The sequence below is a fragment of the Amblyraja radiata genome, chromosome 16 (assembly GCF_010909765.2).
Source record: "Amblyraja radiata isolate CabotCenter1 chromosome 16, sAmbRad1.1.pri, whole genome shotgun sequence".
Lineage (NCBI taxonomy): Eukaryota > Metazoa > Chordata > Chondrichthyes > Rajiformes > Rajidae > Amblyraja > Amblyraja radiata.
The window spans coordinates 35,491,156-35,516,951 of NC_045971.1; the positions used below are offsets into that span (position 1 = coordinate 35,491,156).

Genomic DNA, 25,796 nt, shown 5'->3' on the forward strand with positions numbered 1-25,796 from the left:
AGAGCAGCTTTAAATGGTGCAGTAGGGAAGGTAGGTAAATGTAGATTTAGGGGAGAGCACGTTAAAGAGCAATACAATATGAGCAACAACAGCAATAACAACTGGTGTGTTGGTACACCAGTCCACATAAATATCTCATATAATTCTTTACCCCATTAATTTGATCTCACGGGTACTGAGGTGCAGTGAAAAGCTTTAGTTGCGTGCTAACCAGTTAGCAGAAAGACAAAACATGATCACAATTGAGCCAGCTAGATGGCTGCATACTGTATAACTAGGTAGCTAGCTAGATGGCTACATATTGGATAGCTAGGTAGATAGCAAGTCTGAGCTACATACTGGATACCTACGTAGCTAGCTAGAGTGATCTACATACTGGACAGCTAGGTAGCTAGCTAGACAGCTACCAACTGGATATCTAGGTACATACTGTTGTTTTATAGTTACAAACAACTGAATTGGAAGAACAGTACCTCATATTTCGCTTGGGCAGCTTACCCAGCAGTATGAACATTGACTTCAATAACCTCAAGTAACCCTTGCTTTCCCTTTCTCTGTTCCTCCCCCATTTTGATGTTCTGATAGTTTCCCTGTTTGTATCTCTTCCATGACCAGCAATAGATCATTATGGGCTCCACCTTTCCTGGTCCCATCGTTTCCGGCTCTGATTTGTTCTGTACATTCCCATACCTTGTTTCCCTTTCCCCTGACCCTCAGTCCAAAGAAGTGTCTAGACCCAAAACGTCACCTATTCCTTTTCTCCAGACATGCTACCTGCCCTGCTGAGTCCATCTTTTGTGTCTATCTTCAGTGTAAACCAGCCTCTGTCGTATCTTCCTTGGTGCGGATTCGGTGGGCGGGAGGGCCTATCTCCGCACTATATCGCAAAACTAAACCTAACCAATCAACATTGATGTCCAGCTCATTTATTTACATTATTTACATTCATTGGCTTGGCATAACAGTTTAAATAGTCTCTCTTGTGTGTTCATCGCCGGTAACTCGAAATGAGTATGACTGTTCTCTCCATAGGGTCGTCCACTTGTGGGTCTGCAGATGTCTTCTCTCTCTCCTTACGGTGTTGTCGCTTTGTCTCTGCGACACGGTGTAGTCCCCCCCCCCTCATTCTTCTATAGACAATAGGTGCAGGAGTAGGCCATTTAGCCCTATGAGCCAGCACCGCCATTCAATGCGATCATGGCTGATCATCCCCCAATCAGTACCCGACTCCTGCCTTTTCCCCATTACCCTGAATCCAATATCTTTAAGAGCGCTATCTAGCTCTCTCTTGAAAGTTTCCAGAGAACCGGCCTCTACCGCACTTTGAGGCAGAGCATTCCAGACTCACAACTCTCTGGGAGAAAAAGTTTTTCTTCATCTCGGTTCTAAATGGCTTACCCCTTATTCTTAAACTGTGGCCCCTGGTTCTGGTCTGGACTTCCCCAACATCGGGAACATGTTTCCTGCCTCTATCGTGTTCAAACCCTTAATAAACTACAGCCCCGTCAAACGCTCATCATATATTAACCCGCTCATTCCTGGGACCATTTTTGTAAACCTCCTCTGGACCCTCTCCAGTGCCATCACATCCTTCCTCAGATATGGGGCCCAAAATTGCTAACATTATTTCCTTGCAAACATCCGACATCTGAAAACCTCTTCAGTCGACCCGTTGGCTGGGTGATCTGTGGGGATGGAAAGTTCCTAACGCCACAGCGTGCAGTTGAACTGTGCGGCGAATGTTTCAAGGAAGGGTTCCATGGCCTCGGAGATGGTCACTTCTCTGCCCAGTACTTGAGTCAGGGACGTCACCCCTTTGCCTTTGAGGCCACAGGGCGTGATGTGGGAGAACCAGTGCAGATCAGTGTTGCAGTTCAGCGCTAACCCGTGAGAGGTGATGTATCTGCCGCAGTGGATTCCTGTTGAGACACAGACAGACAGACACAATAAGGGAAGGAATGGCAGTGGTGGGCAATGTAGCAATTGAAACAGCTGGAATAATGTTTACTGAAGGTATAAGAGCCTGAACACTGTAACATCCAGGTTGAGGAGCAGCTTAAATGTGTAGGAAAGAACAACAGATTCTGGTTTAAATGGAAAATAGACACAAAATGCTGAAATACCTCAGTGGGACAGGCAGCATCTCTGGGGAGAAGGAATGGGTAACGTTAGAGCAACTGTCCATATGGTGCCAGCGCAATAACCTGGCCCTCAACACCAGCAAAACCAAGGAACTGATTGTGGACTTTGGAAGGAGGAGGATGGGGACCCACATCCCCATTTATATCAACGATGGTTGAAAGGTTCAAGAGCTTCAAATTCCTGGGCGTTCACATCTCTGAAGATCTTTCCTGGTCCGAGAACACTAATGCAATTATCAAGAAAGCTCATCAGCGCCTCTACTTCCTGAGGTGATTACGGAGAGTCGGTTTGTCAAGGAGGACTCTCTAACTCCTACAGGTGCACAGTAGAGAGCATGCTGACCGGTTGCATCGTGGCTTGGTTCGGCAACTTGAGCGCTCTGGAGAGGAAAAGACTACAAAAAGTAGTTAACACTGCCCAGTCCATCATCGGCTCAAACCTTCCTTCCATCGAGGGGATTTACCGCAGTCGCTGCCTCAAAAAGGCTGGCAGTATCATCAAAGACCCACACCATCCTGTCCACACACTCATCTCCCTGCTACCTTCAGGTAGACGGTACAGGAGCATGAAGACTGCAACAACCAGGTTCTGGAATAGCTACTTCCCCACAGCCATCAGGCTATTAAACCTGGCTCAGACAAAACTGATTATTAATAGCCCATTATCTGTTATTTGCACTTTATCTGTGTGTTTATTATAGAATTTGCGATTACATATATGTCGCACTGCAGCAAGTAATGCCCCTGTCCCACTTAGGAAACCTGAACGGAAACCTCTGGTGACCTTGCGCCCCACCCAAGGTTTCCGTGAGTCGCCAGAGGTTTTGGTCACTCGCCTGGAACGCCTCGACCGAAGCGTGAGCTGCATCTACTGACCAAAGATCCTACAGGATCTTTGCTGCCGACCGCACACACACACACACACACACACACAACCACATCGCGAAGGTGGGGGCCAGGGACAGCGGATGAAGAGGAAGGTAAACGGCTGCCACAGAGCACGGTAAGTCCTTTAGAGAGCGCGGGGGAGGAAGAGAAGGGGAAAGAAGGGGAGAGAAGAACAGAGGAGAGAGAAGGGGAGAGGGAAGGGGAGAGGAAAGAGGAGAGAAAAGGGGAGAGAGAAGAGGGAGAGAGAAGCGGGAGAGAGAATGGGGAGAGAGAAAGGGGGAGAAGGAGGGCGAGAAGGAGGGGAGAAGGAGTAGAGACAGTTTTAAGAAGTTTAATAAAGTTAGCAGGTATTTTATCTTTCTGCGGATCTTCTAGCTCCTGAAAACCAAATATCCTATAGGATCCTTGCTGAAAACTCCAATGAGCCAATCAAAATGGCCGGTCAGCGAAGGAGATCGCCTTCGACTGCCTGTAAGTAAATAACAACCCCATTCCACGGGCTTCGACCAAACGGCAACCTATTTTTAGTAAAGACCGGTTTTGATTTTGTTGAAATAATCGCAGGAACATAGAAGCCTTGACTATGCGAAAACCACTTTCAACCATTAGGGAGAGTGACCAAAACCTCCGGGAACCTCATGGAAACCTTGGGTGGGGCGGAAGGTCACCAGAGGTTTCCGTTCACGTTTTCTAAGTGAGCCAGGGGCATAAGAATTTAATTGTTCCATTTCAGGACATGGTTCTGAACTCCCCCAACATCGGGAACATTTTTCCTGCCTCTAGCATGTCCCGCTGAGTTACTCCAGCATTTTGTGTCTATCTTAAAGTGTTTCACTATGCCTCGGTACACGTGACAATAAATTAAACGAGACTGAACTTGTGGCACTCATCGATGGCACAGATTTTGTTGCTTGCCACCCCGACGCCGGTGTCTGGCCTGGTGTCTGCTTGAATCCCGAACGTGCGGCAGGGCCGGACGGTGGTGGCCTCCAGCTCGGCCACGTACCAGCGCACGCTCATCCTGAAGTGGGCCAGCTTGTGGATGGGGTAGCACACTAGCTGCATGGGGCTGTGGAAGGTGATAAGCCCTCCTCGGTCTGCCCGGTGGAACTCGGCCCCCAGCCCCTTCAGCCTCTCCTCTTCCTCCACCCGGTACTGCGCCGTCCTTATGCCGACAGTGTAGACAGGGGGATGCTCACAGGAGCAGCGCGTTTACCGCCGGTTCAGCGGCTGGCGGCTGCGACAGGGAGTCGATGTGGCACCAGATGTACCTCCACTGAGCTTGCAGTGTGTTCCCGTAAGAAATCCTCCCCAGGTTCACCACTTCAACCACCGGCTTCAAAGGGATCATGGTACCAGCTTCAACACACCAACATGCTCCCTTGTCATGTCGTATCTGATGATACTGCTGTGAGCAACCTGGATGTTCTTATGCATTATAAATTCATAAGAAGTGTTGTACTTCCGGTGGCGCTGGTGCCAGCAGCCTCCACCTACAGCCCGGTATCTTTTTGTTTTTTTGTTTATTTAGTTATGTAAAAGTGTTTTGTTTTTTTGTGTGTTTTTTTGGTGTTTTTATGTGGGGGAAGAGGGTACGGTGCGGGGGATACCGTCCTTCAGCCGCTTCCTGGTGAAGACGCGAATATTATTCGAGTCGCGTCCTCGCCCTCCCCCCCCCCCCCCCCCCCCCCCCCCCCAGCGGCCTACCCAGTGGATTGGCACGACCATTCCTGCCGGGATCGACCAGAGCATCAGCAGCGGCGGGACAGCGCTGATACATCGCGGGGCTGGCGATGCCTTACCGGGGATCGCCTTCTGGAGCCCGGAGTGCTGGACCTGCTGCACCGACATCCTGGAGCTGCGGTTTGCGTAGCTCCCAACGCGGGCGGCGCTGATGGACAGCGCGGGGTCCTGCGACTCTGCCCGGCTCGGCCTGCGGACTCGGGAGCTGCGGACTCCGGCTGCGGACTCGGGAGCTGCGGACTCGGGAGCTGCGGACTCCGGCTGCGGGAGGCGGCTGATCTGGAGGTCTGGGCCGCTGAGGAGGAGGATGTTCACCGTCGGGGATCGGCTTCGGCGGTCCACCAGCCCGGCGTGAGGGCCTGAACATCGGGCCGCCCGGGGCGGCGACTGCGGGTGCTAGGAAGGCCTCGACCACGAGTGAACATCTGGGAAGAACGGAGGGGAGGCTGGCTGGACTATGGTGCCTTACTCACCTTGGTGCCACTGTGTTATGTTGTGTCGTGGACTTTCAGTGTTTGTGCTTTTTTTTAAATTCTATTTTATTTTTAATATGTTTTATTATTTATTATTATTTATTTATTTTTATTTTTATGATACTGCCTGTAAGGGAAATTCATTTCGTTGTCTCTAACTGAGACAATGACAATACATTTGAATACAATACAATACAATACAATTCAGGCTCCACGTCTCAACGTTCAGAAGTATTTGTCAGGATTTCCTAAGTACTTTACAACCAGCCTGGCATTGATGGAATGAAAAATAAGAACATACATTTAAAGAAATGTAGTTAATTTAGTTTATTGTCACATGCAACGAGATACACTGATACACTTTTTTTGTCGTTCAAACCCAGGCCTTTGCCTCACAGCACCAAAGGCCTGGTTTGATCCTGACCTCTCCGCACAGACAACAGCTGAGGTCAGGATCAAACCCAGGCCACTAGCGCTGTGCGGCGGCAGCGCTATCTGCTGCACCACTGTCCTGGTCTTTTCTGGATCCCAGATTTGTAATCTTAGTTTAGTTTATTAGTAAATGTAGTTTAGTTTATTATCACGTGTCATGAGGGATGTGTGTGTGTGTGTGTGTGTGTGTGTGTGTGTGTGTGTGTGTGTGTGTGTGTGTGTGTGTGTGTATATGTGTGTGTGTGTGTGTGTGCGTGCGTGTGTGTGCGCGCGCGCGCTTGCTAGCACGGGAGTGCAGCGTGGGTTTACAAAGTAAATTCCCGGGATGGCGGGACTATCATTTGTTGAGAGAATAGGGCAGCTGGGCTTGTACACTCAGGAGTTTAGAAGGATGAGAGGGGTTCTTATTGAAACATATAAGATTATTAAGGGTTTGGACACGCTAGAGGCAAGAAACATGTTCCCGATGTTGTGGGAGTCCAGAACCAGGGGCCACAGTTTAAGAATAGACAATAGACAATAGGTGCAGGAGTAGGCCAATTGGCCCGTCGAGCCAACACCGCCATTCAATGTGATCATGGCTGATCATCCCCAATCAGTACCCCGTTCCTGCCTTCTCCCCATATCGCCTGACTCCGCTATTTTTAAGAGCCCTATCTAGCTCTCTCTTGAAAGCATCCAGAGAACCTGCCTTCATCGCCCTATGAGGCAGAGAATTCCACAGACTCACCACTCTCTGAGAAAAAGTGTTTCCTCGTCTCTGTTCTAAATGGCTTACTCCTTATTCTTAAACTGTGGCCCCTGGTTCTTGACTCGCCCAACATCGGGAACATGTTTCCTGCCTCTAGCATGTCCAAGCCCTTAACAATCTTATATTTTTCAATGAGACCCCCCTCATCCTTCTAAACGCCTGAGTGTACAACCCCAGCTGCTCCATTATCGCAGCATATGACAGTCCCGCCATCCCGGGAATTAACCTTGTAAACCTACACTGCACTCCCTCAATAGCAAGAATGTTCTTCCTCAAATTAGGGGACCTAAACTGCACACAAAATTCCAGGTGTGGTCTCACCAGGGCACTGTACAACTGCAGAAGGACCTCTTTGCTCCTATATTCGATTCCTCCTGTTATAAAGGGCACCATGCCATTTGCTTTCTTCACTGCCTGCTGTACCTGCATGCTTACTTTCATAGACAGATGTACAAGGACCCCCAGAGCCCGTTGTACTTCCCCTTTTCCCAACTTGACGCCAATTTAGATAGTAATCTGCCTTCCTGTTTTTGCTACCAAAGTGGATAACCTCACATTTATCCGCATTAAACTTCATCTGCCATGCATTTGCCCACTCCAACCTATCCAAGTTACCCTGCATTCTCATAGCTTCCTCCTCACAGTTCACACTGCCACACAGCTTTGTGTCATCTGCAAATTTGCTAATGTTACTTTGAATCCCTTCATCCAAATCATTGATGTATATTGTAAATAGCTGCGGTCCCAGCACCGAGCCTTGCGGTACCCCACTAGTCACTACCTGCCATTCTGAAAGGGACCCGTTAATCCCTACTCTTTGTTTCCTGTCTGCCAGCCATTTCTCTATTCATGTCAGCACTATCATGTGCCCTAATTTTGCCCACTAATCTCCTATGTGGGACCTTATCAAATGCTTTCTGAAAGTCCAGTTCCACTACATCCACTGGCTCTCCCTTATCCATTTTCCTAGTTACATCTTCAAAAAATTCCAGAAGCTTAGTCAAACATGATTTCCCCTTCGTAAATCCATGCTTACTCGGACCGATCCTGTTACTGCTATCCAAATGTGCGGCTATCTCATCTTTTATAATTGACTCCAGCATCTTCCCCAGGCTAACTGGTCTATAATTCCCCGTTTTTTTCTCTCCCGCCTTTCTTAAAAAGTGGAATAAGAGGGAAGCCATTTAGAATGGAGGCGAGGAAACACTTTTTCACATAGAGAGTTGTGAGTCTGTGGGATTCTCTGCCTCAGAGGGCGGTGGAGGCCGGTTCTCTGGATACTTTCAAGAGTGAGCTAGATAGGGCTCTTAAAGACAGCAGAGTCAGGGGATATAGGGAGAAGGCAGGAACGGGGTACTGATTGAGGATGATCAGCCTTGATCACATTGAATGGCGGTGCTGGCTCGAAGGGCCGAATGGCCTACTCCTGCACCTATTGTCTACATATACATACATATATATTATCCACCGGGTGTTGCCGTGCAATAGCAGCCTCAACAAAAGTCTATCTTGTCCTTTTCTTTCTTTGTTGTTCATAGTCTGTTGTTAATTGTATGTTTTAACGTATCTTTAGTTTTGCATTATGTGGGTGGGGGGGGGGGGGTGTTGGGGGCAACTTTTTAATGTCTTTCCTCGAAGGAGATGCAATTTTTCTGTATTCCGTCTGTGCTGCAGCCTAACAAGGAGTTGGTCGTCCCTTTGCTGTGGATCGACTTCGGGAGCTCCAACCGTGCGCGGGAGCTGGCGGACTTCACATTGTGGAGGATGTTGCCAGGGCTAGAGGGTCTGAGCTATATGGAGAAGTAGTTAAGTACTCCTTGGAGCACACGGTGATCTTATAGAGGTGTATATAATCATGAGAGGAATAGATCGGGTGGATGCACAGAGTCTCTTGCCCAGAGTAGGTGAATTGAGGACCAGAGGACAAAGGTTTAAGGTGAAGGGAAAAAGATATAATATGAATCTGTGGGGTAACTTTTTCCACTCCAAGGGTCTATAGAGCAAGCTGCCAAAGGAGGTAGTTGAGGTAAGGATTATCCCAACATTTAAACAGTTCCACAGGTACATCGATAGGACCGGTTTGGAGGGATATGGACAGGTGGGACGAGTGTAGCTGGGACGTGTTTGAAGCAACTGCAGATGCTGGTTTAAACCAAAGATAGACACATAATGCTGGAGTAACTCAGCGGGACTGCCAACAACTCTGGAGAGAAGGAATGGGTGACGTTTCGGGTCAAGACACATCTTCAGACTGATGTCAGGGAAGAGGGAGATACATAGATACTTCGGTGGCGCGGTTTCCGGTAAGAGAGCAGCCGCTCCAGACATTCCAAGCGGCTGAGGAGTGTTCACCCTACCCCGGCGTTTCAAGTTCCCAGCAAGAGAGCCTGAAAACATCGGACTGGCTGCGGAGGCCACAAATAGGCCACAACCTTGGGTGATCACAGAGAAAGAGGACTTAACTTTCTGGTGCCTTTCCTCACAGTGGAAATTTTTGATTCTGCTGTGGGGGGACGTTCATGTTAAATTCTATAATGTGTTGTGTCATTTTTTTTATTTTTGTATTTCTCTATCGATGTACGGAAACTTAATTATTTCTTCTATATAAAGCACTGGTTTCGACAAGTTGATTTAAACGTGTTATATAAATAAAATGTACATACTCACTTACATACTTATAGATAAGGTGGTGTAAGGTGTGAAAATAGGATAAAGGGAATCGAGATCAAGGAACATTTAGAATAGATCATTGTTGGCTGGGAGAAGGTAATCAGAGATAAAATGTAGACGAAGACAGTAAGACTGGTTGGAGAACTGGGAAGCAGGAAGGATAGGGAGAGCGGGAAAGCAACGGTCACTTGAAGTTAGAGAAGTCAATGCTAATATCGCTGGGGTGTAAGCCCGCCAAGCAAAATATGATCCTATTATTTGAATGGCGGCCGATTAGGAAAAGGGGAGATGCAACGAGACCTGGGTGTCATGGTACACCAGTCATTGAAAGTAAGCATGCAGGTTCAGCAGACAGTGAAGAAAGCGAATAGTATGTTAGCATTCGTAGCAAAAGGATTTCAGTATAAGAGCAGGGAAGTTCTACTGCAGTTGTACAGGGTCTTGGTGAGATCACACCTGGAGTATTGCGTACAGTTTTGGTCTCCTAATCTGAGGAAAGACATTCTTGCCATAGAGGGAGTACAGAGAAGGTTCACCAGACTGATTCCTGGATGTCAGGACTTTCATATGAAGAAAGACTGGATAGATTTGGCTTGTACTCGCTAGAATTTAGAAGATTGAGAGGGGATCTTATAGAAACTTACAAAATTCTTAAGGAGTTGGACAGGCTAGATGCAGGAAGATTGTTCCCGATGTTGGGGAAGTCCAGAACAAGGGGTCACAGTTTAAAGATAAGGGGGAAATCATTTAGGCCCGAGATGAGAAAAACATTTTTCACACAGAGTGGTGAATCTCTGGAATTCTCTGCCACATAAAGTAGTTGACACCAGTTAATTGTCTATATTTAAGAGGGAGTTAGATGTGACCCTTGTGGCTAAAGGGATCAGGGGGTATGGAGAGAAGGCAGGTACAGGATACTGAGTTGGATGATCAGCCATGATCATATTGAATGGCGGTGCAGGCCCGAAGGGCCGAATGGCCTACTCCTGCACCTATTTCTATGTTTCTATGTATGCCTTGATGTATAATAGCAGGAATGCATTATCCAGTTTGGGCACAACAAGATGCGACAAGCAGCAATGTGATAAAAATCAGGTAATTTCATTTAAGTAATGTTGAACAAAGGATCAATGGTGGCTGAATAGACCAGGTTAACTCCCCGTCTCCAAATTTTGCTGGGCCTCACTCTGACAATGAAGGAGGTCCAGGACAGAAAGGTCAATGTGGGAATGGGAAGGGGAGTTAAAGTGTTCAGCAACCGGGAGATCAGGTAGATTTAGATGGATTTAGCAGAGGTGTTTAGCTGGGACATGTTGGCCTGTGTGGGCAAGTTGTGCCGAAGGGCCTGTTTCCACACCGTATGACTCTGTGACTACGAGTAGCTGATAACTGTTCTGAGGGAAACATCATCCTTGCATCTTCCAATGAGATCATCTCTCATCTTCAAAGCTCAAAAGTGCCGGCCCATTCTGCTTAACATTTACTAATGGGACTAGCAATCATCTTACCTCCTCAGGAGATTAAGTAAGTTTGTCATAACAAATTTCACAGATGCACCATCAAAAGCATCCTATCGAGTTGCGTCATAGTTTAGTCAGGTAATATTTCTGCGCAAGACTATGGAGAGAAAATGGAGAGAGCAGTGGACATAGCCCAGTCCATCAGGCATACCAGCTTCCCCACGAATGACTCCACCTACATTTTTTCATGCTGCCTTGGGAAAGCTGCCAAAATGATATAGACAATAGACAATCGGTGCAGGAGTAGGCCATTCGGCCCTTCAATGTGGTCATGGCTGGTCATACCCAATCAGTACCCCGTTCCTGCCTCCTCCCCATATCCCCTGACTCCGTTTTCTTTAAGAGCCCTATCTAGCTCACTCTTGAAAGTATCCAGAGAACCAGCCCTCTGAGGCAGAGAATTCCAGATTCACAACTGTGTGAAAAAGTGTTTCCTCGTCTCCGTTCGAAATGGCTTTCCCCTTATTCATTAACTGCGGCCCCTGGTTCTGGACTCCCCCAACATCGGGAACATTTTTCCTGCCTCTATCGTGTCCGAACGCTTAATAATCTTATATGTTTCAATAAGATACCCTCTCATCCTTCTAAACTCCAGAGTGTATAAGCCCAGCCGCTCCATTCTCTCAGCATAGGATAGTCCCTCCATATCGGTAAATAACCCTGTAAACCTACAACCATAGCAGTGGTGCAGCAGGTGGAGCTGCTGCCTCACAGCGCCAGAGATCCCGGTTTGAACCTGCCCTCAAGTGTTGTCTGTGCGAAGTTTGCACGTTCCTCCGGTTTCTTCCCACATCACAAGGACGTGCAGGTTGGTAGATTAATCGGCCTCTGTAAAACATGCCCATGGTGTGTGGGGAATGATGAGATAGTGGAATAACATAGAACTCGTGTAAATCAGTGATTGATGGTAGGCATGGACGGTGGGTTGAAGGGCCTGTTTCCACGATGTTTCGCTAAACTAAATCTAAACGGGAATATGGAAATACACAGAGTTCCTTCCTACACAATTCTCAGAGCAGCGTGGCTGGATTGGGTGGGATATATAAGGCCAGGGACAGTGGTGAACAAATGAGAATTTTATAACCATCCATTGTGTAGGCACAATGTCACAAGTGATAGGAGTAGTAGGCCATTCTGCCCATTTAGGCTACTCCGCCATTCAATCATGGTTGATCTAACTCTCCCTCTCAACCCCATTCTCCTGGCTTCTCACCATAACCTCTGACACCCATGCTATTCAAGAATCTATCTATCGCTGCCTTAAAAATATCAACAGACGGCCTCCACAGCCTTGTGTGGCAAAGAATTCCACAGATTCACTACCTTCTGACTAAATACATTTCTCCTCATCTCCTTCCTAAAAAAATATCCTTTAATTCCGAGGCTGTGACCGTCAGTCCTAGACTCTCCCACTAGAGGAAACATCCTCTCCACATCCACTCAATCCAAGCATGGTCATGGCTGATCATCCCGAATCAGTACCCCGTTCCTGCCTTTTCCCCATATCCCCTGACTATGCTATCTTTAAGAGCCCTATCTAGCTCTCTCTTGAAAGTATCGAGAACTGGCCTCCACAAATCAGCACGGGAGCACCTCACTGCGTGCTCACTCCCCTGCTGTACTCACTCTATACTCATGACTACGTAGCCAGTCACAGTACGAACTCCATCATCAAGTTCGCTGACGACACCACTGTTGTGGGATGTATCACTGATGGGGATGAGTCAGAGTATAGAAGAGAGATCGAGTAACTGTCCATATGGTGCCATCATCTGGCCCTCAACACCAGCAAAACCAAGGAACTGATTGTGGACTTTGGAATGAGTAGGATGGGGACCCACAGTCCTGTTTATATCAACGGGTCGACGGTTGAAAGGGTCAAGAGCTTCAAATTCCTGGGCATGCACATCTCTGAAGATCTTTCCTGGTCCGAGAACACTAATGCAATTATCAATGTTATTGTCATTTTGAACAAAAACACAGGAGTAAAATTACCCCTCCAGCGGGCTTAAATGAGATTCTTGCTTTGGGTCAGACTGAAACTCTGACTCCTCTCCTCAGAGCAGGAGACATTTTCTAGATCTCTATCCAGGGAAGCACCCAGTGGAACCTGGATGATTGCAGAAGTATTTATTTTCTTTTGTGCTTATTATTTATTTTATGTAAAGCTCTGATGCAAGTTGATTTAAACAGTGCTATATAATAAACATTACTTACTTACTTCCTCTCTTCTGCTTGTCCCTGGGAAGGTCCCCCCCCCCCGGCCTGCTTTTGTACTCCGATTCAGAGTGGTTTCTTCCATATGTACTTCCCCCTCCAATGGGGAAGACATTGGGTTGCCCCATTATAACCATATAACAATTACAGCACGGAAACAGGCCATCTCGACCCTTCTAGTCCGTGCCGAACACGTATTCTCCCCTAGTCCCATATACCTGCGCTCAGACTATAACCCTCCATTCCTTTCCGGTCCATATAACTATCCAATTTATTTTTAAATGATAAAAACGAACCTGCCTCCACCACCTTCACTGGAAGCTCATTCCACACAGCCACCACTCTCTGAGTAAAGAAGTTCCCCCTCATGTTACCCCTAAACTTCTGTCCCTTAATTCTCAAGTCATGTCCCCTTGTTTGAATCTTCCCTACTCTCAGTTGGAAAAGCTTATCCACGTCAACTCTGTCTATCCCTCTCATCATTTTAAAGACCTCTATCAAGTCCCCCCTTAACCTTCTGCGCTCCAAATAATAAAGCCCTAACTTGTTCAACCTTTCTCTGTAACTTAGTTGCTGAAACCCAGGCAACATTCTAGTAAATCTCCTCTGTCCTCTCTCTATTTTGTTGACATCCTTCCTATAATTAGGCGACCAAAATTGTACCACATATTCCAGAATTGGCCTCACCAATGCCTTGTACAATTTTAACATTACATCCCAACTTCTATACTCAATGCTCTGATTTATAAAGGACAGCACACCAAAAGCTTTATTTACCACCCTATCTACATGAGATTCCACTTTCAGGGAACTGTGCAGTTATTCCCAGATCCCTCTGTTCACCTGCGTTCTTCAATTCCCTACCATTTACCATGTACGTCCTATTTTGATTTGTCCTGCCAAGATGTAGCACCTCACACTTATCAGCATTAAACTCCATCTGCCACATTTCAGTTCACTCTTCCAACTGACATAAATCTCTCTGTAGACTTTGAAAATCTACTTCATTATCCACAACCCCACCTATCTTAGTATCATCTGCATACTTACTAATCCAATTTACCACACCATCATCCAGATCATTGACAAACAACCATCATGTTCGTACATGACAAACAACAGTGGACCCAACACAGATCCCTGTGGCACCCACTAGTCACTGGCCTCCAACCTGACAAACAAACATCCACCATTACTCTCTGGTATCTCTCATTCAGCCACTGTTGAATCCATCTTGCTACTCCACCATTAATACCCAACCATTGAACCTTCTTAACCAACCTTCCATCAAGAAGATTAGTCAAACATGACCTTCCAGGCACAAATCCATGTTGACTGTTCCTAATCAGACCCTGTTTATCCAGATGCTTATATATATTATCTCTAAGTATCCTTTCCATTAATTTGCCCACCACTGACGTCAAACTAACAGGTCTATAATTGCTAGGTTTACTCTTAGACCCCTTTTTAAACAATGGAACAACATGCACAGTACGCCAATCCTCCGGCACTATTCCCGTTTCTAATGACATTTGAAATATTTCTGTCATAGCCCCTGCTATTTCTACGCTAACTTCCCTCAATGTCCTAGGGAATATCCTGTCCGGACCTGGAGACTTATCCACTTTTATATTTCTCAAAAGTGTCAGTACTTCCTCTTCTTTGAATCTCATAGTTTCCATAGCTACTCTACTTGTTTCCCTTACCTCACATAATTCAATATCCTTCTCCTTGGTGAATACCGAAGAAAATAAATTGTTCAATATCTCCCCCATCTCTTTTGGCTCTGCAGATAGCTGTCCACTCTGACTCTCTAATGGACCAATTTTATCCCTCGTTATCCTTTTGCTATTAATATAGCTGTAGAAACCCTTTGGATTTACTTTCACCTTACTTGCCAAAGCAACCTCATATCTTCTTTTAGCTTTTCTAATTTCTTTCTTAAGATTCTTTTTACATTCTTTATACTCCTCAAGCACCTCATTTACTCCATGCTGCCTATAATTATTGTAGATCTCCCTCTTTTTACGAACCGTGTCCAATTTCCCTTGAAAACCATGGCTCTTTCCAATTTTTACTATTTCCTTTCAACCGAGCAGGGACATAAAGATTCTGTACTCTTAAAATGTCACCTTTAAATATACTCCATTTCTCTTCCACATCTTTCCCATAAAACAAAATGTCCCAATTTACTCCTTTTAAATCCTTTCGCATCTCCTCAAAGTTAGCCTTTCTCCAATCAAAAATCTCAACCCTAGGTCCAGTTCTGACCCTCTCCATAATTATATTGAAACTAATGGTATTGTGATCACTGGTCCCGAACTGTTCCCCAACGCATACCTCTGCCACCTGACCCGTCTCATTTCCTAACAGGAGGTCCAGCACCGCCCCTTCTCTAGTGGGTACTTCTATGTATTGCTGCAAAAAACTATCCTGCACACATTTTACAAACTCCAACCCATCCAGGCCATTTACATAATGTGTTTCCCTGTCTATGTGTGGAAAATTGAAATCTCCCACAATCACTATCACTATTATGCGAGGCTCCCGGTACTGCCTGCTGCTGTAGGTCCGGGCTGACACAGCTCTCTCCTTAAAGCAGGTCATTGTTGGAGCAACCTCTCCAAAAAGTTGCTCCTATGTGGGAGAGTCGTCCTCAGACGCTCTCCGTTGAGGGAGGGTATCCCTTTCCCTCCCCGGACTCTTCTGAGTCAAAGGGTTGTTTGACTTGCGGGTGGATTTTCCCGTACTGCAGGACCACCAACGGAGCTCTCCTCCTGCACCAAGGCTCCTGCCGGTTCAGCTGCCGGCGCTAAATGTCGGGAAACACCGTTGCCCGCTACTGGGAAATGCTGCGGTCTTCGGCAGCCGACTTCCCCACGGACCGTCTCCTCGACATCTGGGCCCTGAAACTACAAAAAGTTTCAAGCCCGAACGAACGCAGGTATGTGATTCAACTTTCCTTACCTGCCCATCCTAACGGCCTGGGAGGATATAGTGCCTCTGCCAGTCCGTCGCGCGTTTGCGTTCAGACGTAATGACGCGCACGCAAACGGACGGCCCTTCTTCACGTAGTCACTCACGTGACTCCGAAGTAAAATTTCCTGTTTTCTCTCCCTAAAAAGTAGGATAACATTAGCTACCCTCCAATCCACAGGAGCTGATCCTGAATCTATAGAACATTGGAAAATGATCACCAATGTATCCACGATTTCTATAGCCACTTCCTTAAGTACCCTGGGACGCAGACCATCAGGCTCTGGGGATTTATCAGCCTTCAGTCCCATCAGTCAATCCAAGACCATTTCCTGCCTAATGTGGATTTCCTTAATTTCTTCCGTCGCCCCAGATCCTCTGGCCACTACTATATCAGAAAGATTGTTTGTGTCCTCCTTAGTGAAGACGGATCCAACGTACCTGTTCAACTCATCTGCCATTTCCTTGTTCCCCATAATAAATTCACCTTTTTCGATCTTCAATGGTCCAACTTTGGTCTTAACTAATTTTTTCATCTTCACATACCTAAAGAAGCTTTTACTATCCTCCTTTATATTGTTGGCTAGCTTACTTTCATACCTCATCTTTTCCCCCGTATTGTCTTTTTAGTTATCTTCTGTTGCCCTTTAAACAACAGTCAATCCACTTGCTTCCCGCTCATCTTTGCTACGTTGTACTTCTTCCCTTTTATTTTTATACTGTCCTTGACGTCCCTTGTCAGCCACGGTCGCCCCTTACTCCCCTTGGAATCTTTCTTCCTCTTAGGAATGAAGTGATCCTGCACCTTCTGTATTATTCCTAGAAACACCTGCCATTGTTGTTCCACTGTCATCCCTGCTAGGGTATCTTTCCAGTCAACATTGGCCAGCTCCTCCCTCATGGCCCCATAGTCCCCTTTATTCAACTGTAACACTGACACCTCCGATCTACCCGTCTCCCTCTCCAATTTTAGATTAAACCTGACCACATTGTGGTCACTACCTCCTAATGGCTCATTAACCTCAAGTTCCTTTATCAAATCCGGCTAATCACATAACACTAAATCCAGAATTGCCTTCTCACTGGTAGGCTCCAATACAAGCTGCTCTAAGAATCCATCACAAAGGCACTCTACAAAGTCCCTTTCTTGGAGTCCAGTACCAAACTGATTTCCCCAGTCTACCTGCATGTTGAAATCTCTCATAACAACCACAGCATTACCTTTGCTACATGCCAATTTTAACTCCTGATTCAACTTGCACCCTATGTCGAGGCTACTGTTTGGGGGCCTGTAGATTAGTCCCATTAGGGTCTTTTTACCCTTACAATTACCTAGTTCTATCCATACTGACTCCACATCTCCTGTTTCAATGTCACCCCTTGGAAGGGACTGAATTTTATTCCTCACCAACAGTTACCCCACCCCCTCTGCCCACCTGTCTGTCTTTTCGATAGGAGGTATATCCTTGAATATTCAGTTCCCAGCCCTGGCTCGCTTGCAGCCATGTCTCTGTTATTCCCACAACATGATACTTGCCAATTAGTAACTGAGCCTCAAGCTCATCCACTTTATTTCTTATACTTCGCGCATTCATATAAAACACTTTGACCTCCGTATTCATGTCCCCCCTCGCACCGCTCGCAATTGGCCCTGACCTTACTCTTTTATCCCTTCTCGAACTTTCCTTCCCATTAATTCAAGAAACGTTTGTAATTTTTCCTGTACTCACTTCCCCTCCAACTCCATCTTTATACTCCCAATTTGTCAATCCCTCCCCCCCACTATTTAGTTTAAACCCACACGTGTAGCCCTAGCAAACCTGCCTGCCAGAATGTCAGTCCCCCTCCAGTTAAGGTGTAACCCGTCCTTTTTGTACAGGTCACCCCTACCCCAGAAGAGATCCCAGGGGTCGATAAATCTAAATCCTTGCTCCCTGCACCAGCCCCTCAGCCACATATTCAGATCCCCTATCTCCCTGTTCCTGTCCTGACTAGCACAAGGTACTGGAAGCAATCCAGTGATAACCACCCTCGAAGTCCTACTTTGCAGACTTCTTCCTAATGCCCCTGTCCCACTTAGGAAACCTGACCGGAAACCTCTGGAGACTTTGCGCCCCACCCAAGGTTTCCATGCGGTTCCCGGAGGTTCCTGGAGGTTTTTGTCAGTCTCCCTACCTGCTTCCACTACCTGCAACCTCCGGCAACCACCTGCAAACTCCGGGAACCGAACGGAAACTTTGGGTGGGGCGCAAAGTCTCCAGAGGTTTCCGTTCAGGTCTCCTAAGTGGGCCAGGGGCATTACTCTCTGAACTCATGTTGGACAACCTCCTTCCTCTTCTTCCCGATGTTGTTTGTGCCGACGTGCACAACACACCAGTCTGCGTACAGAGCTGGAATTGTTCATTACAATGCAAGAGATTCCAGTTTCAAGACAACAAAACTTCTTCCCGACTACGGGTGGTGTCTGTATGGAGTTTGTACATTCTCCCCGTGGGTTTTCCATGGGTGCTTTGGTTTCCTCCCACACTCCAAAGACTATCCAACGTACAGGTTTGTACATTACACAAAATGCTGGAGCAACTCAGCGGGTGAGGCAGCATCTATGGAGAGAAGGAATGGGCGAGGTTGACCCTTCAGAACCTTCTTTAGACCCTTCGAGACCCTCCTTCCTCTGAAGAAGGCTTTCGACCACTGGGATACACGCAGACATAGACATGGGTGATATACAGACAGATAGGGCTGTCGTCACACTACACAATCTGTTCTTACCTTCCAATCGATCTTCTCTCACCACCTTGTGACACTGGAATAAAATAATGCTGATTTAGTACAGTCACTCATTCACTTTCATTTCCTCTCCCCGACACCCTCTCACAGACAGCAGCTGCTGCACCATTGGCGATGATGCAGGTCATTTATTTCTTTGGAGACAGAAAGAACTACTGGTTTACAACAAAAAAAGGCAAAGTGCTGGAGTAACTCAGTGGGTCAGGCAGCATCTTTGGAGAACATGGATAGGTGATGTTTCACATAGTGCTGCAGTAACTCAGCGGGTCAGGCAGCATCTGTGGAGAACATGGATAGGTGACGTTTCACAGAGTGCTGGAGTAACTCAGCGGGTCAGGCAGCATCTGTGGAGAACATGGATAGGTGATGTTTCACAGAGTGCTGGAGTAACTCAACGGATCAGGCATCTCTGGAGACCATGGATAGGTGGCGATTCACAGAGTGCTGGAGTAACTCAGTGGGTCAGGTAGCATCTGTGGAGAACATGGATAGGTGACGTTTCACATAATGCTCTTGTAACTCAGAGGGTCAGGCAGCATCTGTGGAGAACATGGATAGGTGATGTTTTACAGAGTGCTGGAGTAACTCAGCGGGTCCGGCAGTATCTCCAGAGGATATGTCGAGGTGATGTTTTGAGACGGGACCCTTTTTCAGACTAATTGCGATTGTGGAGAATGGGGTGGGGGAGCGGAAAGAGAGGAGGGCACAGGATAGAGCCCAACATGTGATAGGTGGATACAGGTGAGAGACAATAGACAATAGATGCAGGAGTTGGCCATTCGGCCTTTCGAGCCAGTACAGAGGATACACATTCCTCCTCCAAACCACTCCACCTCTTCTCCCTCCTCTGACTTCACAATTCACACCTCTTCTATCATAACTTCAATACTTGATCAAATGGGAGACATAGTACAACTTGACTGGATAAACATTGACAAACAAGGTTTTCTCCCACACTATCACAGCACATGTGATAAGAATGAACACGAAGAGGGACCTAATTGAAACTTACCAAATAATGAAAGGCCTGGATAGAGTGGATGTGGAGAGGATGTTTCCGCTAGTGGGAGAGTCTGGGGCCAGAGGCCATAGTCTCAGAATAAAATGACGTACCTTTAGAAAGATGAGGGGGAATTTCATTAGTCATTGAGTGGTGAATCTGCGGAATTTATTGCGCAGACGGCTGTGGAGGCCAAGTCAATGGATATTTTTAAGGCGGAGATTGCCAGATTCTTAATTAGTATGGGTGTCAGGGGTTATGGGGAGAAGGCAGGAGAATGGGATTGAAAGGGAGAGATAGATCAGCCATGATTGAATTGTGGAATAGACTTGATGGGCCGAATGGTTAGTTCAGTTTATTGTCACGTGTACCGAGGTACAGTGAAAATCTTTTGTTGCGTGCTATCCAGTCAGCAGAAAGACATGATTACAATCGAGCCATTTACAGAGTAAAGTGTACATTTACAGTGTAAAGTGTTCCAGTGATAAGGGAATAAAGTTTAGTGCAAGGAAAAGCGAGCAAAGTCCGATCAAGGATAGTCCGAGGGTCACCAAAGTAGATAGTAGTTCAGCACTGCTCTCTGGATGTGGTGGGATGGTTCAGTTGCCTGATAACAGCTGGGAAGAAACTGTCCCTGAATCTGGAGGTGTGCGTTGTCACACTTCTGTACCTCTTGCCCGATGAGAGAGGGGAGAAGAGGGAGTGACCAGGGTGCAACTTGTACTTGATTATGCTGCTGGCCTTGCCGAGGCAGCGCGAGGCATAATTGGAGTCGGCTAATTATGCTCCTAGAACTTATGAATAAACCAATACACACCGAGTTTCCATCTTTTTCCGCCTTCCCAGAGACGAGATAGGTCACATGGAGCTGTGCCCCAGAATTTTCTTTCCTCTTTCGCTCCACATAGTGATAGAGCAACCTGGCAGAGATATACAAGAGGGAACGGCTCAGTTAGTGAAGTAGAGTCAGAGTCACACAACACGGGAACACGACTATCGGCCCAAATCGTCCACACCGACATAGATGTCCCGTCTATACTAATTTAGTTTAGTTTAGTTTAGAGATATAGCGTGGAAAAAGGCCCTTCAGCCTTTCGATTCCGCACTGACCAGCGATCCCCGCACATTAACACTAGTCTGGGGTCAAGGAAAGAGCAGTTACATCGCGGCCCTGTTTCCACTAATCCTTCCACCACCACATACAAGAAGCACAAGCCAGACACCATTGTGTGAATATGCCGAGAAGTGTGTTTAGCTCTGGCTGACCAACTTCTAATCTTGTGTGTGGACTCGATAAGAAAAAGAACACTATCCTACACACACTAGGGACAATTTTACATTCATACCAATTAACCTACAAATCTGTACGTCTTTGGAGTGTGGGGGGAAACCGAAGATATCGGAGAAAACCCAGGCGGCCACACGGAGAACGTCCGAACTCCATGCTGACAGCACCCTTAGTCGGGATCGAACCAGGGTCTCTGGCGCTACAAGCGCTTAAATGCAGAACTACCGCTGCACCACCGTGCCGCTCAGTCCCACCAGCCCACATCTCTAAACTTTCCTGTCCACGTACTTGTCCAAATTTCTTTAAATATTGTTACAGGTCCGAAAATAAGACAATTCTCTCCATGAGAGATGCGTAACATCACGAGCAACTGCTGGGCCCTTCACAATTAGCCTAATAGGTCCCAGCAAAATAGAACTGCAGATGCTGGAATGCAGACTTCAGTCTCCATACTCAAAACAAAAAATTAACTGAGTAGAACACAATGTGCTGGAGGAACTCATTGGGTCAGGCAGCATCTGTGGAGGACATAGATACATAATGTTTTGGTTCGGGCCCCTTCTTCGGACTGCTAGAAAGGTCTTGACGTGAAACCTCGCCTGTCCATAAACTTCACAAATGTTAGACACAAAATGCTGGAGTAATTCAGCAGGACAGGCAGCATCTTTGGAGAGAAGGAATGGGTGACATTTCTAGTTGAGACCCTTCTTTAGACGGAAGACTTCTCTAGTCTGAAAAAGACTCTTGACCCGAAACGTCACCCATTCCCTCTCTCCAGAGATGCTGTCAGTCCCCCTGAGTTCCTCCAGAACCTATAATGTTCTACGCAAAATTCTAGCATTTACAGATCCTTGTGTCCAACAACTGAGTACATGCTGTGTGAGCGACTCTCGTTTGACAACGGTTGTCTCCTCACTCTCGGGTATTCTAGACAAATGACCGCCCGGTAGCTGGCATCAATTTAAAATGGGGAATGACGTAACAAGGTAGTGCAGATTGCAGCTCGGGCACTTACTGTTTCGCCTGGTTGATGTGAATGCTAAAGGAATGGCTCAGCATCTTGTAGGTGACCTGCAGAACAAAACCCAAATATCTCAGGGTACTGATTCTGTCAAAAATGGAGAAGGAAGAGAGGGAATTTACAGCAATGGGAAGAGAGCAAATTTTTAATTCCCATCCCCTTCACGTGTTTTCAACCAATCCTCATCAGTTTGGAGGTACAACGTGTAAACAGGTCCTTCAGCCCACCGTGTCTTTGCTGACCAGCGAGCCCCGAACACTAACACTATCCTCCACACACTAGGGACAATTCACCTTTTTACCAAGCCAATTAACCTACAAACCTGCACGTTTTCAGAGTGTGAGAGGAAACCGGAGATTGCGGAAAAAACCCGTGCAGGAGAACAAACAAATTCCATACAGACAGCACCAATAGTCAGAAACATAGAAAATAGGGGCAGGAGGGGGGCATTCAGCCCTTCGAGCCAGCATCGCAATTCATTGCGATCATGGCTGATCGTCCCCAATCAATAACCCATGCCTGCCTTCTCCCCATATCCCTTGATTCCACTAGCCCTTAGAGCTCTATCTAACTCTCTCTTAAATGCATCTAGTGATTTGGCTTCCACTGCCCTCTGTGGCAGGGAATTCCACAAATTCACATCTCTCTGGGTGAAAATGTTTTTTCTCACCTCAGTCTTAAATGGCCTTCCCTTTATTCTAAGCCTGTGGCCCCTGGTTCTGGACTCGCCCAACATTGGGAACATTTTTCCTGCATCAAGCTTGTCCAGTCCTTTTATAATTTTATATGTTTTTATAAGATCCCCCTCATCCTTCTAAACTCCACTGAATACAAGCCTCGTCTTTTCAATCTTTCCTCATATGACGGTCCCGCCATCCCAGGGATCAATCTCGTGAACTGCACTGCCTCAATCAAAAGGATGTCCTCCCCCAAATTAGGAGACCAAAACTGTACGCAATACTCCAGATATGGTCTTACCACAGCCCTATACAACTGCAGAAGAACCTATCTACTCCTATACTGAAATCCTCTTGTTATGACGGCCAACATTCCATTAGCTTTCTTCACTGCCTGCTGTACATGCACGCCAACTTTCAGTGACCGGTGTACAAGGACACCCAGGTCTCGTTGTACCTCCTCCTTACCTAACCTAACCCCATTGAGATAATAATCTGCCTCCTTGTTTTTGCCGCCAAAGTGGATAACCTCAAATTTATCTATATTATACTGCATCTGCCACGCATCTGCCCACTCACTCAACCTGTCCAGGTCACCCTGCAACCTCCTAACATCCTCTTCACAGTTCACACTGCCACCCAGCTTTGTGTCCTCCGCATACTTGCTAGTGTTGCTCCTAATTCCCTCTTCCAAATCATTAATATATATGGTAAACAGTTGCGGCCCCAACACCGAGCCTTGCAGCACTCCACTCGCCACTGCCTGCCATTCTGAAGAGGACCCGTTCACTCCTACTCTTTGCTCCCTGTCTGCCAACCAATTTTCTATCCACGTCAACACCCTACCCCCATTACCATTGGCCCATTACCATTTTAGTCAGCAGTCTCCCTTGCGGGACCTTATCAAAGGCTTTCTGCAAGTCTTGATACACAGGCTCCCCTTCATCCATTTTACTTGTCACATCCTCAAAAAATTGCAGAAGATTAGTTAAGCATGATTTTCCTTTCATAAATCCATGCTGACTTGGGCTAATCCTTTTCCTGCTATCCAAATGACCCATTATTACCTCTTTAATAATTTACTCCATCATCTTTCCCACCATCGAAGTCAGGCTAACTGGTCTGTAATTCCCCGTTTTCTCTCTCGCTCCTTTCTTGAAAAGTGGGATAACATCCTCCAATCCACAGGAACTGATCCTGAATCTATTGAACATTGGAAAATGATCACTAATGCGTCCACTATTTCTAGAGCCACCTCCCTGAGGACCCGGGGATGCAGACCATCAGACCTCGGAAATTTATAATCCTTCAGTCTCATTAGCCTACCCAATACTATTTATCGCCTAATGAAATTTTTTTCAGTTCCTCGACCTCCTTAGATCCTCTGTCCTCAAGTACTTCTGGGACATTGTTTGTGTCTTCCTTAGTGAAGACAGATCCAAAGTATCTGTTCAACTCTTCTGCCATTTCCTTGTTCCCCACAATAATTTCACCCGTATCTGCCAACATTTGACTTTGCTACTCTTTTGCCCTTAACAAATCTAAAGAACCTTTTACTGTCCTTCTTTATATTCCTGGCCAGCTTCCCTTCGTACTTCATCTTTTCGTCAGGATCGAACCCGGGTCTCTGGCACTGTGAGGCAGTATCTCTACCTGCTGCTGCCCCAGATCTATCACCCTCCCCCCTAGCCCAGACCTGTCCCATCCCCCAAATTGACCCCATCGCTCCCAAATCTACCCCCTCTCCCCCAGATTCCTCCTCTCCCCAAGATGTACCCTCCAAACCCACTCGCACCCTCTTTACTCCAGAGTTAATTCCTTCTACCCGAAATTAATCTCTGCCCCCTCCTCTGGATCCATCTGTCCCCTCTCCTCTCTGTCCCACTCTCCTTCACCCCTCTTACCACTCCCTGCATTGTCCCCTTTCCCCGCCCACAATGCAGTTCTCGCACGTCACCAGCTCCTCTCCCCTTTGTCCCCACTTCCCTCCCCTTTGTCCCCACTTCTTTCCCCTACTACTCCCTCCCTCATCACCCCTCCACTCACTCTGTCCCCTCTCTCTCCCATGTTGTCCCCGCTCATAATGTGGTTCTCATCCATCACCCAGCTTCTCTCCCCATTGTCCCCTCTACATACACCACCCTTCCCTTCCCTCTCCTCCCTCCCCCTCTCCGAATGTAGTTATCCCCATTGTCACCTCTCCTACTCTCCCCCACACCTCCTCTTACCCCTCACCTCACCCCGCTCCTCCATCCCCTCTCCACTATCTCCCCACACTGCCCCCCCACTCATAATGAGATTGTCATCCTCCACCAACTGCTCCACATTCTCCACCAGCTTCTCCAGCTCCCCCCTCTCCCCCCCCTCCCCCTCGCTCACAATGTTCTCGTCCACCATCAGTTCCTCCAATCATGTCTCCTGTCCCCTGTCCCTCTCCCCCTGTCCCCTCTGTCCATCTCCTTCTCCCCCCATACTCTTGCCTCACTCCATCTACTCCTCACTCATTCCCCGTCTCCCTCACTCCCCTCCTCACTTCCCTCCACCCTCATTCCCTCTCCTCCCCCTCTCTCATTCCCTCTACTCCTCCCCCTCTTCCTTCTCCCTCACTCCCTCTCCTCACTCACTCCCTGCCATCCTCACTCCCCCTCCTCCCTCACTCCCCCCTCGTCTCGTCCTCCCTCACCCTCGACTCCTCCCTCTCCTCCTCCCTCATTCCTTCCCTTCCTCCCTCCATCACTCACTCCTCCTCCTCCCCCACTCTCCTCACTCACTCCCGCTCCTCACACCTCCACTCCCTCCTCCCCCCGCTCACAATGCGGTTCTCGTCCTCCACCAGCTCCTCCACCAGCAGCTCCAGCTCCTCCATGGCAGCCATGGCGCCAACCCGGGGGCACAGGTCACGGAGCTGCCCAAAGATCCTATACGCTATAAGAACTTTGGAGCTGCCCGTTACCCCGGCAACGCGGCCTAGCCGGGCCCGCTCCCCATCCGCCCGCATTCCTCGCCGACATCCACCCCAACTTTACTGTCACGCCCAACGGTGGAAATGTTAAAAAATAATAACTCTCTGTCTCTTTCTCCCACCCCCCTCCCTCCCTCCCTCCCTCTCTCTCTCACTCATTCCTCTGTCTCTCTTCTCCCTCTCCTCTCATTTCTCTCCTCTCACTCCTCTCCCTGTGACTCTTTTTCCCTCATTTCTCTCCTCTCTCATT

At 47.3% G+C, this 25,796-nt stretch overlaps 1 long non-coding RNA gene and 1 pseudogene across 1 annotated transcript; both read right to left on the minus strand.

The window, feature by feature from the left end:
* Positions 1-1,600: 1,600 nt before the first annotated feature.
* Positions 1,601-4,380, minus strand: LOC116982340 (annotated as a pseudogene).
* Positions 4,381-20,434: 16,054 nt separating this feature from the next.
* On the minus strand, positions 20,435-25,442 carry LOC116982341. Its single transcript, XR_004414432.1, has 3 exons — positions 25,397-25,442; positions 21,902-21,957; positions 20,435-20,518 (listed from the first exon to the last, which is right to left on the minus strand). It is a non-coding gene; the product is annotated as an uncharacterized LOC116982341 (long non-coding RNA).
* Between the last annotated feature and the right edge of the window lie 354 nt (positions 25,443-25,796).